This window comes from Syngnathus scovelli, chromosome 13 (assembly GCF_024217435.2).
Source record: "Syngnathus scovelli strain Florida chromosome 13, RoL_Ssco_1.2, whole genome shotgun sequence".
Lineage (NCBI taxonomy): Eukaryota > Metazoa > Chordata > Actinopteri > Syngnathiformes > Syngnathidae > Syngnathus > Syngnathus scovelli.
The window spans coordinates 1,447,612-1,458,795 of NC_090859.1; positions in this window are offsets into that span (position 1 = coordinate 1,447,612).

The window sequence follows — 11,184 nt, forward strand, 5'->3', positions numbered from 1 at the left end:
ACAGAGCACACTTGGGTATATACTGTATATTATATAGTTATAATAACATGAGCAATTTAACAGTCTTATCCATACACAATGACATAGATAAGTTCAGCGACACAAATATTTACTGAGAATAAATATATTTTTGAGAAAAAAAATGGCTTTTGCAGAGGAACTGTAGTGTTTTGCCATTTGTACGAATTGTTTTGAGAAATGCACTGACTGTTTTGCAAGTTTCAATTCTGATTTGAGAAATGTACCAAAGTCACTGACAAAAACTGCAGTATTGTTTTGTGTACAGCTTTGTAACAGCTGCAGCTGTTGTGAAATTATTGTATAAATAAAGCTGAGTTGAGTAATTTGAAATTTTCAGCAAAATGAACACACCTGAAAAATTTCATGAATATTTCAAATATGGGGAAACCTCAAAAGTGATTAATTTGTTCTAAGAATTAAAAAAAAATACAGCTGCAAACAGTGATTAATGGGATCTCCATTGAGAGTTCAAATAAGTCAGGGGGTGCACCAGTCACCAGTCTGTATAGGTATAGTGCTTGAAGCACATCGGAGTAGCTGGTGTGTATTTATGATTTGTAATTATCTACTTCCAGGAGTCTCACTAATAGAGCTGGACAGTATGTTGTTTTCATACTGATCAATACCAAAATAGATTTCAAACTATTGATACATAAGAACCTACAGAAAAGAGGCTGAATTTGGGTAAATTTATTTTAACATGTAATATTTAACTTTCAATATGTCGAAAACAAGACAGGGCAGCCAATTGCAGCAAGATGCAGACTTTATTGTTGAGAGACCCTTCACATGGAGTGCTGGAGGTCTGGGCTGGTCAGGTGCAGGGATGCGGCTGGTGGGCACGGATGGCAGCGCCACAACGGGTCATCTCCCATAGCGTGACTGGCAGGGTGGTGACTGAAACCAACCTAGGGGGGAACGCAACTGATCAAGAGCGCAGCATGACAGAGCGTAGGTGGGATTCGTAATCTGTACCAAGCAGGTGGTCAATGAGGACCAGCGGCATTCGGAACGTAGTCACAAACGGGGAAGTGATCAAGGGGAGCGGTGAGCAAGGAGTGGTCAAAAACGGGAAAGTGGTCAGGGCAGGCGGCGGGCAGGACCAGAAGGGTCAGAAACGAGCAAGGTCGGCACCGGGAGTCAGACGGGATCGCTGCGGTAGGCTAACAAGTGGCATCACGGGACAAACTGACAAAAAACAGCTGCGATCACGGGGTTTAAATAGTAGCTACTAACAAGCAGTAACAGGTGCAGGTGATTAACTTGATTGTGTGGGCGTGCCTGTGAACGACTGACGTCGATGGAAGGTAACAACTGGATGGCAGGTGATGCAGGCACGTGACACAATAAGCGGTCAAAACAACTATGAAATAGTAAAAGTGGCCAATATTAAGATAAGCTATTCATTTATTTGTCCCACACAGGGAAATTACAGTTTACAGCAGTCATAATTTAGAAAATCAAAAAGAAACAAACAGGATTTAAAAAACAGGAGTTTAGAAGATAGAATATAAGTCCATGAGTTTGATGAATGATCCCTAAGATTCACATACATTGTTGGTAGTTATGTTATCTTTAAAGAATTGGATTTGTTGAGCTTCTCGCCGTTGTACTGCGTGTGACTCGAAGAAAGAGTGCGTTGGTGTAAGGATCGGACAGTACAGCCATGTGCAGAGCAACCAGACTTTATTGTGAAAGGGAAGGGGATCGATGGAGGCTTGGAGCGGTGGACGGGCGAGTCTGTATTCGCTGAGCGTGGGTGGCTGGATGACAGGACTCTTCTTTTCTTTCTCTTCTCTTCTTTCTTTTTCTCTCTGCTCTGATGCGGACAAGGACATGACAAGACAAGCTGACAACTGGAGTTGCGCTGGTCACGCTAATATAGACTTCCTGATGAGCCTGCGCCAGGTGCCGGTGATCACGGTGATAGGGGGGCGTGGCCGAGCAGCCGGCAGCGCCCACATGTGACAGAACCTACCCCCCCCCCCCGCCCCCCGCAAGGTACGGCCCCCAACGTCCCCAGGAGACACCGGAACACTCCTCCAACCCACCGGAACGGGCAGGCGGGAGGGATCAGGACACCGTCCGCCTCGGACGACCCCGCCGAGGGCCGGGCTGGTTCGGATGCCGTCGGTGAAACTCTGCAATGAGTGACGGGTAGAGGATCCAGCGGCTCGGCACCCAGGAGCGGTGCGCGTCGTCGTAACCCTCCCAGTCCACCAGGTACTGGAACCCCCGGCCGCGGCAGCGCGACCGGAGCAAGGAACGGACAGTATAGACTGGCTACCCCTCGACGAGCTGGGGTGGCGGCACAGCAGACGCCGAGACCAGCGGACACTCAAACACGGGCGTCACACGAGAGACGTGGAACGTGGGATGGACTCTCATGGAACCTGGGAGGCGCAAGCGGATGGCAGACAGGTTGATCACCTTGCGTATAGGGAATGGACAAACGAAGCGGGGAGCCAGCTTGCAGGGTCCCGAGCGTAACGGCAAGTCCCGTGGCGAGAGCCACACGAGCTGTCCCACGCTGAACCTCGAAGCCGGCACCCGCCACTTGTTCGCCTGGCGAGTGTAGCCTGCAACTGAGCGGAGGAGAGAGACCCGGGCTCTTGCCCAGGCCCGGTGACAGCGGCGAACACAGCCCAGGGCGGACGGGCACACAGCACTAAGCTCCTGGTGGGCGTACAGAGGCGGCTGGTATCCAAAGACGCACTGGAAGGGCGAAAGACCCGTGGCCAAACTGGGGAGGGTATTATGCGCATACTCCACCCAGGGGAGCTCTTTGGCCCACCCGCGCTGATCTCCAGCGGCCATGCATTGGAGGGACTTACCCAGCTCCTGGTTAAGGCGCTCCGCTGGCCCGTTGGACTGCGGGTGAAACCCCAAGGAGAGGCTGGCCGTGGCGCCGAGGAGCCGACAGAATTCTGTCCAGAAGGCGGAGGTTGAATTGTGGGCCTCGGTCCGACACGATGTCCCGTGGGAGGCCGTGGTGACGAAAGATTTCCCGCAGCATAATGGACGCCGTTTGCTTCGCCGACGGAAGCTTGGGCAGGGGAATAAAATGGGTCATCTTACTAAAGCGGTACACAACAGTAAGAACCACTGTGTTCCCCTCCGAGGGCGGAAGGCCCGTGACAAAGTCAATCGACAAGTGGGACCAGGGGCGCCGGGGAACGGGTAACGGTTGGAGTAATCCGGCTGGAGGACGATTCGACGCCTTGCAGCGGTTGCAGATGAGACAGGCCCGAACGTTATCGCGGACGTCATCTCTCCAGGTGGGCCACCAGAACCGCTGGGCTTGCCGCTATTGACACCCGTAAGGCGGCGGGCCCTGACAACATCCCGGGTCGAGCGCTGAAGGACTGTGCTGGGGAGCTGTCGGGTGTCTTCACGGACATCTTTAACGTTTCCCTGCAGCAGGCCATCGTCCCCTCGTGTTTCAAGGCTGCCACCATCGTTCCTGTGCCAAAGAAACCTGCACCGTCCTGCTTCAATGACTACCGCCCTGTGGCACTGACGCCCATCATCATGAAGTGCTTTGAGCGGCTGGTCATGGAGCACATCAAGTCCGTTCTCCCCCCCACCATTGACCCTTTCCAGTTTGCGTACCGTGCCAAGCGGTCCTCTGAGGATGCCATCTGCTCTGCCCTCCACTCGGCCCTCACCCACCTGGAGAGAAAGGACTCATATGTGAGGTTGCTGTTTGTGGACTTCAGCTCTGCCTTCAACACCATTGTGCCGCAGCGACTCATCTGCAAACTCGACGAGCTGGGCCTCAGTACCTCCCTCTGCAACTGGATACTGGACTTCCTCTGTCAGAGGCCTCAGGTGGTGCGTGTTGGCGACAAAATCTCCGCCAGCATCACGCTGAGCACGGGAGCCCCCCAGGGCTGCGTGCTCAGTCCATTGCTCTTCACCCTGCTGACGCATGACTGCACTGCGACCTACAGCGACAACCGCATAGTGAAGTTTGCTGACGACACGACTCTGGTGGGTCTCATCACGAAGGGCGACGAGACTCGGTACAGGTCGGAAGTTGACCTTCTGACCACGTGGTGCAGGGACAACAACCTCCTGCTGAACGTCAATAAGACCAAGGAAATGATTGTTGACTTCCGGAAGGGTCACACAACACACCTGCCGCTGATCATCGACGGTGCTGTGGTGGAGAGGGTGAGCTGCACCAAGTTCCTGGGGGTGCACATCAGTGAGGACCTCTCCTGGTCTGAAAACACCTCGTCACTGGCAAAGAAAGCTCAGCGCCGCTTGTACTTCCTGCGGAAGCTCAGGCGTGCATGTGCTCCTCAGGCAGTCCTGTCTACATTTTACCGTGGCACCATTGAGAGCGTCCTCACCAGTTGCATCGCTGTCTGGGGTGGTAACTGCACTGAACAGAACTTGAAGGCCCTGCAGCGCATAGTGAATACGGCTGGTAAGATTATTGGTGCTTCGCTACCCTCCCTGAAGGACATTTACACCTCCCATGTCAAGATTCAAGATTCAAGATTCAAGAGTTTTTTATTCGCCATGTTTGAGCGTGCCAAACAAGGAATTTGACTTCGGTAAATCACAGCCTCTGTTCAACATTTAGGTGACTAACAACAACACTCAGGACATGTGAAGAACGAAAGATATTCTCAAAACACCCCCTGATCTTAAACTCCCAAGAAGGCAAGGAAAAACTCAAAACTCCAGCTAGGGGAAATGAGAAACCTTGAGAAGAGACCACAGATGGGAGGGTCCCTCTTCTAGGATGACCAGGCTGCAATGGATGCAGAGAGGACACATAGTACAAACAGTGTAGACAAAAAAGGTGTGGCAAGCGGGATGTTATTGCACAGTAATGACTCTGAGACTCTAAGAGTGGTGTGAGTTCATCAGAGCGACAGCCTGGGGGAAGAAGCTGTCTCTGTGTCTGCTGGTTTTATTGTACAGAGCTCTATAACGGCGTCCGGAGGGGAGTAGTTCAAACAGGCTGCAACCTGGGTGCGAAGGGTCTGTTGAGATGTTACTTGCACGTTTCCTGGTCCTGGACAGGTACAAGTCTTGGATAGATGGGAGGTTGATTCCAATTATCTTTTCTGCAGTCCTTATTGTCCGTTGCAGTCTGTGCTTGTCTTGTTTGGAGGCCGATCCAAACCAGACAGTGATGGAGGTGCAGAGGACAGACTGGATGATGGCAGTGTAGAAGGTCTTCAGCAGCTCCCGTGGCAGGTTGAACTTCTTGAGCTGTCTCAGGAAGTACAGCCTCTGCTGGGCCTTCTTCCGGACAGAGTCTATGTGGCCGGTCCATTTCAGGTCCCGAGAGATTGTGGTTCCCAGGAACTTGAAGGTGTCTGTGGAGAGAATAGTATTACTGCGGATAGTGAGGGGTGAAAGTGGTGAAGGGCCTCGCCTGAAGTCCACTGTCATCTCCACGGTCTTGAGCGGGTTCAGGTCCAGGTGGTTTTGGCTGCACCAGTGGACCAGCCGCTCCACCTCCTGTCTGTACGCAGTCTCATCACCGTTCTGGATCAGTCCGATGAGAGTGGTGTCGTCTGCATACTTCAGGAGCTTCACGGAAGAGTCACTTGCGGAGAAATCGTTGGTGTAGTTTGAAGTTGGCGCTGTAGGAGACGGCAGCCTTTCCAGTAGCTCTCTTGTTTTTGACTATTTTTTGACTTTTTTCGACCTTTCGGATTATTTATCTTATTATTTATTTATATTTTTTGTCTATTTTTCTTTGTTCTTTAACTGGTCAGCTCTTGACTTTTAAGTTTAAGCTCGTGCTTTCTTTATTTATACACTGCTTTTCGGAGTTAGTGGACACTTCTTTTTTATCATCATGCGACGCGGAGCCGGCTTGCTCACATACTTGAAGGAGGAACTGTTATCGCTGAGATTAATGGGGCAAGCTGGACTACGACACGACATCCCGGTGGAGCTGAGGAGAAAGTACCGGGGCTGCAAAGCCGGTGCTAAGATGAAAGCCAGGCGGTCGGAGAACCGGCGGAGATATAAACCATCGATTCCTTCCGTAATCATGGGGAATGTGAACTCCTTGTCCAACAAGATCGATGAGCTGACGGCACTGAGCAACCAGCGGACCTACAGGGAAAGCAGCGTGCTCATCTTTACGGAGACATGGCTAAACCACCTCGTACCGGATGCTAACGTGGACCTGCAGGGTTTCACTATGGTGAGAGCCGACAGAGATGCCAAAGCTAGTGGAAAATGGAAAGGTGGGGGTCTGGTCGTGTATGTGAACCATCGCTGGTGTAACCCGGGACATGTTTCTGTAAAGACTGTGTTGTGCTGCCGGGACCTTGAACTGCTAGCGGTTAGCTTGCGGCCATACTACCTGCCGAGGGAGTTCAGTCACGTGATTACCATCTGTGTTTACATCCCTCCGAGCGCGGACGCAGCCACTGCCTGTGAGACTATACACACTGTCACAGCCAGGCTAACGACTCAGCACCCCAATGCTTTTGTAATAATCTCTGGAGACTTTAATCATGCAACCTTGGACTCTACTCTGCCCGTTTTCCATCAGGCTGTTGACTGCCCCACAAGAAACAACAGGACAATAGACCTCATGTATGTCAATGTGAGGGATGCGTATAAGGCCACACCGCTCCCCCCACTGGGGAAGTCAGACCACAACCTGATCCACCTACAACCAGAGTACACCCCCCTGGTCAAAAAACAGCCCGTTGCGACCCGCACCATCAGGAAGTGGACCCCAGAGATGGAAAGTGTCCTGAGAGACTGTTTTAACACCACAGACTGGGATGTGCTGTTCGATCCGCACCGTGAGGACATAGAGGGGTTGACACACTGCCTGACGGACTACCTGAACTTCTGCATGGATGTGGTCTCTCCTGTTAAGACAGTCCGCTACTACCCGAATAACAAGCCTTGGGTAACGCGGGAGGTCAAAGCCGTCCTGAACAGGAAGAAAGCCGCCTTCAGGAGCAGAGACAGGGAGGCCATGAAGGCAGCACAGCAGGAGGTTAAACACTGTGTGAGGGTAGCCAAAGACGCCTACAGGACAAAGGTGGAGCAGAAGCTGAAGGAAAACAACATGAGGGCCGTCTGGGAAGGTGTGAGGACTATCACGGGCCACAACATCAAGACCAGGGTCGTTGAAGGGACAACGGAGAGGGCGAACGAGCTGAACAACTTCTTCAATAGGTTTGATCGGCCCTCGACCCCCCCACCTCTACTGCAGACATCTCTCCTTCCTTCCACAACACACCACCCCCGAAACGACACAGCACCCCCACCCTCCTCCTCCTGCCCCCCCACCCCAGATACCACAGCACCACCACTCTCCACCTCCAGCCCCCCCACGCCAACACAAGCTCTGCCTTACTTCACAGCAGACCAGGTCAGAGGACAACTGAGGAAGCTTCGACCCAGGAAAGCACCAGGCCCGGACAAGGTGTGTCCCAGACTACTGAAAACCTGCGCTGCTGAACTGGGGGAACCACTTCAACGGATCTTCAACCTCAGCCTGCAGCTGGGGACAGTGCCTACACTATGGAAGACATCCTGCATCACGCCGGTTCCTAAAAAGACCCGGCCCAGTGAACTGAATGACTTTCGGCCGGTGGCACTCACTTCACACCTGATGAAGACATTGGAGCGGCTCTTCCTCGGTCTCCTCAGACCTCAAGTGCGACATGCTCAGGACTGCCTGCAGTTTGCATACCAGTCAGATGTTGGAGTGGAGGACGCCATCCTCCACCTACTGCACCGAGTTCACTCCCACATGGATAAGGGAAGCGCCACAGCGAGGATTCTGTTCCTAGACTTCTCCAGTGCGTTCAACACCATCCAGCCCCCCCTGCTCAGAGACAAACTGGACAGGATGGGAGTGGACCCATACATGGTGACCTGGATCTCCAGCTACCTCACAGACAGGCCACAGTACGTCAGACTAAAAGACGCCATCTCTGACACTGTGGTCAGTAGCACTGGAGCCCCACAGGGCACAGTGCTGGCCCCTGTACTCTTCACCTTGTACACCTCAGACTTCTGTTACAACTCTGAGCTGTGTCACATACAGAAGTACGCGGATGACACAGCCATTGTCGGGTGTATCAGGGACAATAGAGAGGAGGAGTATAGGAGCCTGGTGGGGGATTTCGCCACCTGGTGCCGAGCCAACCAACTGGAGCTCAACATCTCCAAGACCAAGGAGTTGGTCATAGACTTTGGGAGGAACAGGCCTAAGCCTAGGCCCGTACTGTTGGAGGGGGCTGAGGTGGAGGCTGTGGACTCCTACAAGTACCTTGGGGTGTGGCTGGATAAAAAACTGGACTGGTCAACTCACACCAACCACCTTCACAGGAAGACACAGAGCAGGATGTACTTCCTGAGGAGACTACGTTCTTTTAACATCTGCAACAAACTCTTGGAGATGTTCTACCAGTCCGTGGTTGCCAGTGTCCTGTTTTACACCGTGGTGTGCTGGGGCAGCAGCACATCCAAGAAGGACACCTCCAGACTGGACAAACTGGTCAGGCGAGCCGGCTCTCTGATCGGCAAGAAGCTGGACTCTTTGGAGACGGTGGCAGAGGCAAGGACACTGAAAAAACTGTTGGACATTATAGGCAATGTCAGTCACCCTCTGCACTCTGTCATCACTAATCGGAGGAGCCGGATCAGTGGGAGACTGCTCCTCCCCAATTGTAGGACAAGCAGACTGAAGAACTCCTTTGTCCCCCAAGCCATCAAGCTATTCAACTCCTCACTGGGGAGGAGGTGACATGGACATGAACAGGGACATAACTGTACACATTCTCTTTTACATTTCATTGCTATCTCTTGCACTGTGTGTATTTCGGCATCTTCTGTATATCTTGATCTCTTGTTTTTTTCTTGTGTATCTTGTATTTTACTGCTACTGGACACAGAATTTCCCTGAAGGAGTAATCCCAAGGGATTAATAAAGTTGAGTCTAAGTCTAAGTCTAAGTCTAAGTCTAAGAAGAGCAGTGGGGAGAGGACGCATCCCTGAGGGGCTCCAGTGTTGGTGGTCAGGGTGTCAGATGTGATGCTCCCCAGCCTCACACGCTGTCTCCTGTTGGTCAGGAAGCTGGTGATCCACTGATAGGTGGAGGCAGGCACCGCAAGCTGGATGAGCTTCTGTTGGAGGATGTCAGGAGCGATGGTGTTGAACGCCGAGCTGAAGTCCACAAACAGGATCCTGGCGTACTTTCCTGGGGTGTCCAGGTGTTGCAGGATGTAGTGCAGTCCCATGTTGACCGCATCATCTACCGACCTGTTTGCCCGGTAGGCAAACTGGAGGGGGTCCAGCAGGGGGCCCGTGACATCCTTCAGGTGGTTCAGTACTAACCTCTCGAAAGATTTCATGACCACAGATGTCAGTGCAACAGGTCTATAGTCATTCATACCTGTGATGGCGGGCTTCTTGGCCACTGGAACGATGGTGGAGCTCTTGAAGCAAGGCAACCTCGATTGCCAGAGATGTGAGTCACCCGGCTCACTCTTTGTTTGACCTTCTGCCCTCTGGGAAGAGGTACAGGAGCCTGCGCTCCCGCACCACCAGACTCGCCAACAGCTTCTTTCTCCAGGCTGTTAGGGCCCTGAACTCGCTACCCCCTTCTGCGTAGCGTGCGGCACTGTTGCGCTACTTTCGGGAATGTCTGCTGTACGCGCACTTGCTCCTTTCTTTTTCTGCTCCTCCTATTTATTTATTTATTTATTTATTTATTGTTGTGTTATTTATTCATTACTTATTCAGCACGCTTTTGTTATACTTGTTTACTTGTTTGTCTGTTGTGAGCCATGTCTTGTCACCGTGGGATAGGGGGGAACGAAATTTCGGTTTCTTTGTGTGTCTTTGGCATGTGGAGAAATTGACAATAAAGCTGACTTTGACTTTGACTTTGACTTTGACTTTGACCTCGTGCGGGCAGCCCCAGGATTACAGGCCAGACACGAGTCGTGCAGGACGGGCGCCCGCAGGTTTTCCGGAACAAACAGGCGACCCTCCGGGCAATTGCTGGGCCCGGGTTGATTGCGCGAAGCGGCCTCCATCAGGCACTCAATCTCCCATGACAGGGCCGCGACTCGAATGGAGCTCGGAAGGATAGTGGGGACCGGCCCCCGCTCCTCTTCCCCACCAGGGAACACGCGAGACACGGCGTCTGCCTTGGCGTTGCAGGAAGCCGGCCTGTAGGAGAGCGAGAAGTTAAAACGATCAAAAAAACAGAGCCCACCGAGCTTGCCTGGCATTCAGCCTCTTAGCCGATCGCAGGTACTCCAAGTTACGGTGGTCTGTCCAAACAATGAACGGCAAGGTGGCGCCCTCTAGCCAATGCCGCCACTCCTCCAAAGCCAGTTTGACAGCGAGGAGTTCCCGGTTGCTGATGTTGTAATTGCGTTCTGCGGATGACAAGCGGCCTGAGAAGAAGGCGCACGGATGGAGAGTCTTGGCTGCAGCGTTGGGACAGCACCCCTCCGACGCCCAGGTTAGAGGCATCCACCTCGACCACAAATTGTCTCTCGGCATCAGGCACCCAAAGGATCGGGGTCGTCGTAAAGCGCCTTTTCAGCTCCACGAAGGCGTGCTCCGTCCATTTGTACGGGGAGGCGGGGCTAGTGAGAGCAGTGAGAGGAGCAGCCACTGTGCTGTATCCGTGAATGAAGCGGCGATACAAATTTGCAAAGCCCAAAAATTATTGCAGTCTTTTGCGGGTCTCCGGCACGGGCCATAACGTGACCGCCCTCACCTTCTCGGAATCCATCTCAACGGACCCCGCCCTAATCACGTAGCCGAGGAACTTGACCAAGGGGGCGTGGAACTCGCACTTCTCCGCCTTTACAAATAGGGAGTTCTCGAGGAGGCGTCGCAGCACTGCCCTGACATGCTTGATGTGTTCGGGAAGCGAACGGGAGAAAATGAGAATGTCATCCAAGTATACAAACACGAACTGATTGAGCATCTCCCTTAGCACGTCATTGATGAGGGCCTGGAAGACGGCCGGGGCATTTGTCAGTCCGAATGGGACCACCAAATACTCGTACTGCCCGCTCGGGGTGTTGAATGCTGTCTTCCACTCATCTCCCTCTCAGATGCGTACCAGGTGGTATGCGTTACGGAGATCCAACTTGGTAAAGATGCCCTGGAGACTCTCAAAGGCGGACGAGA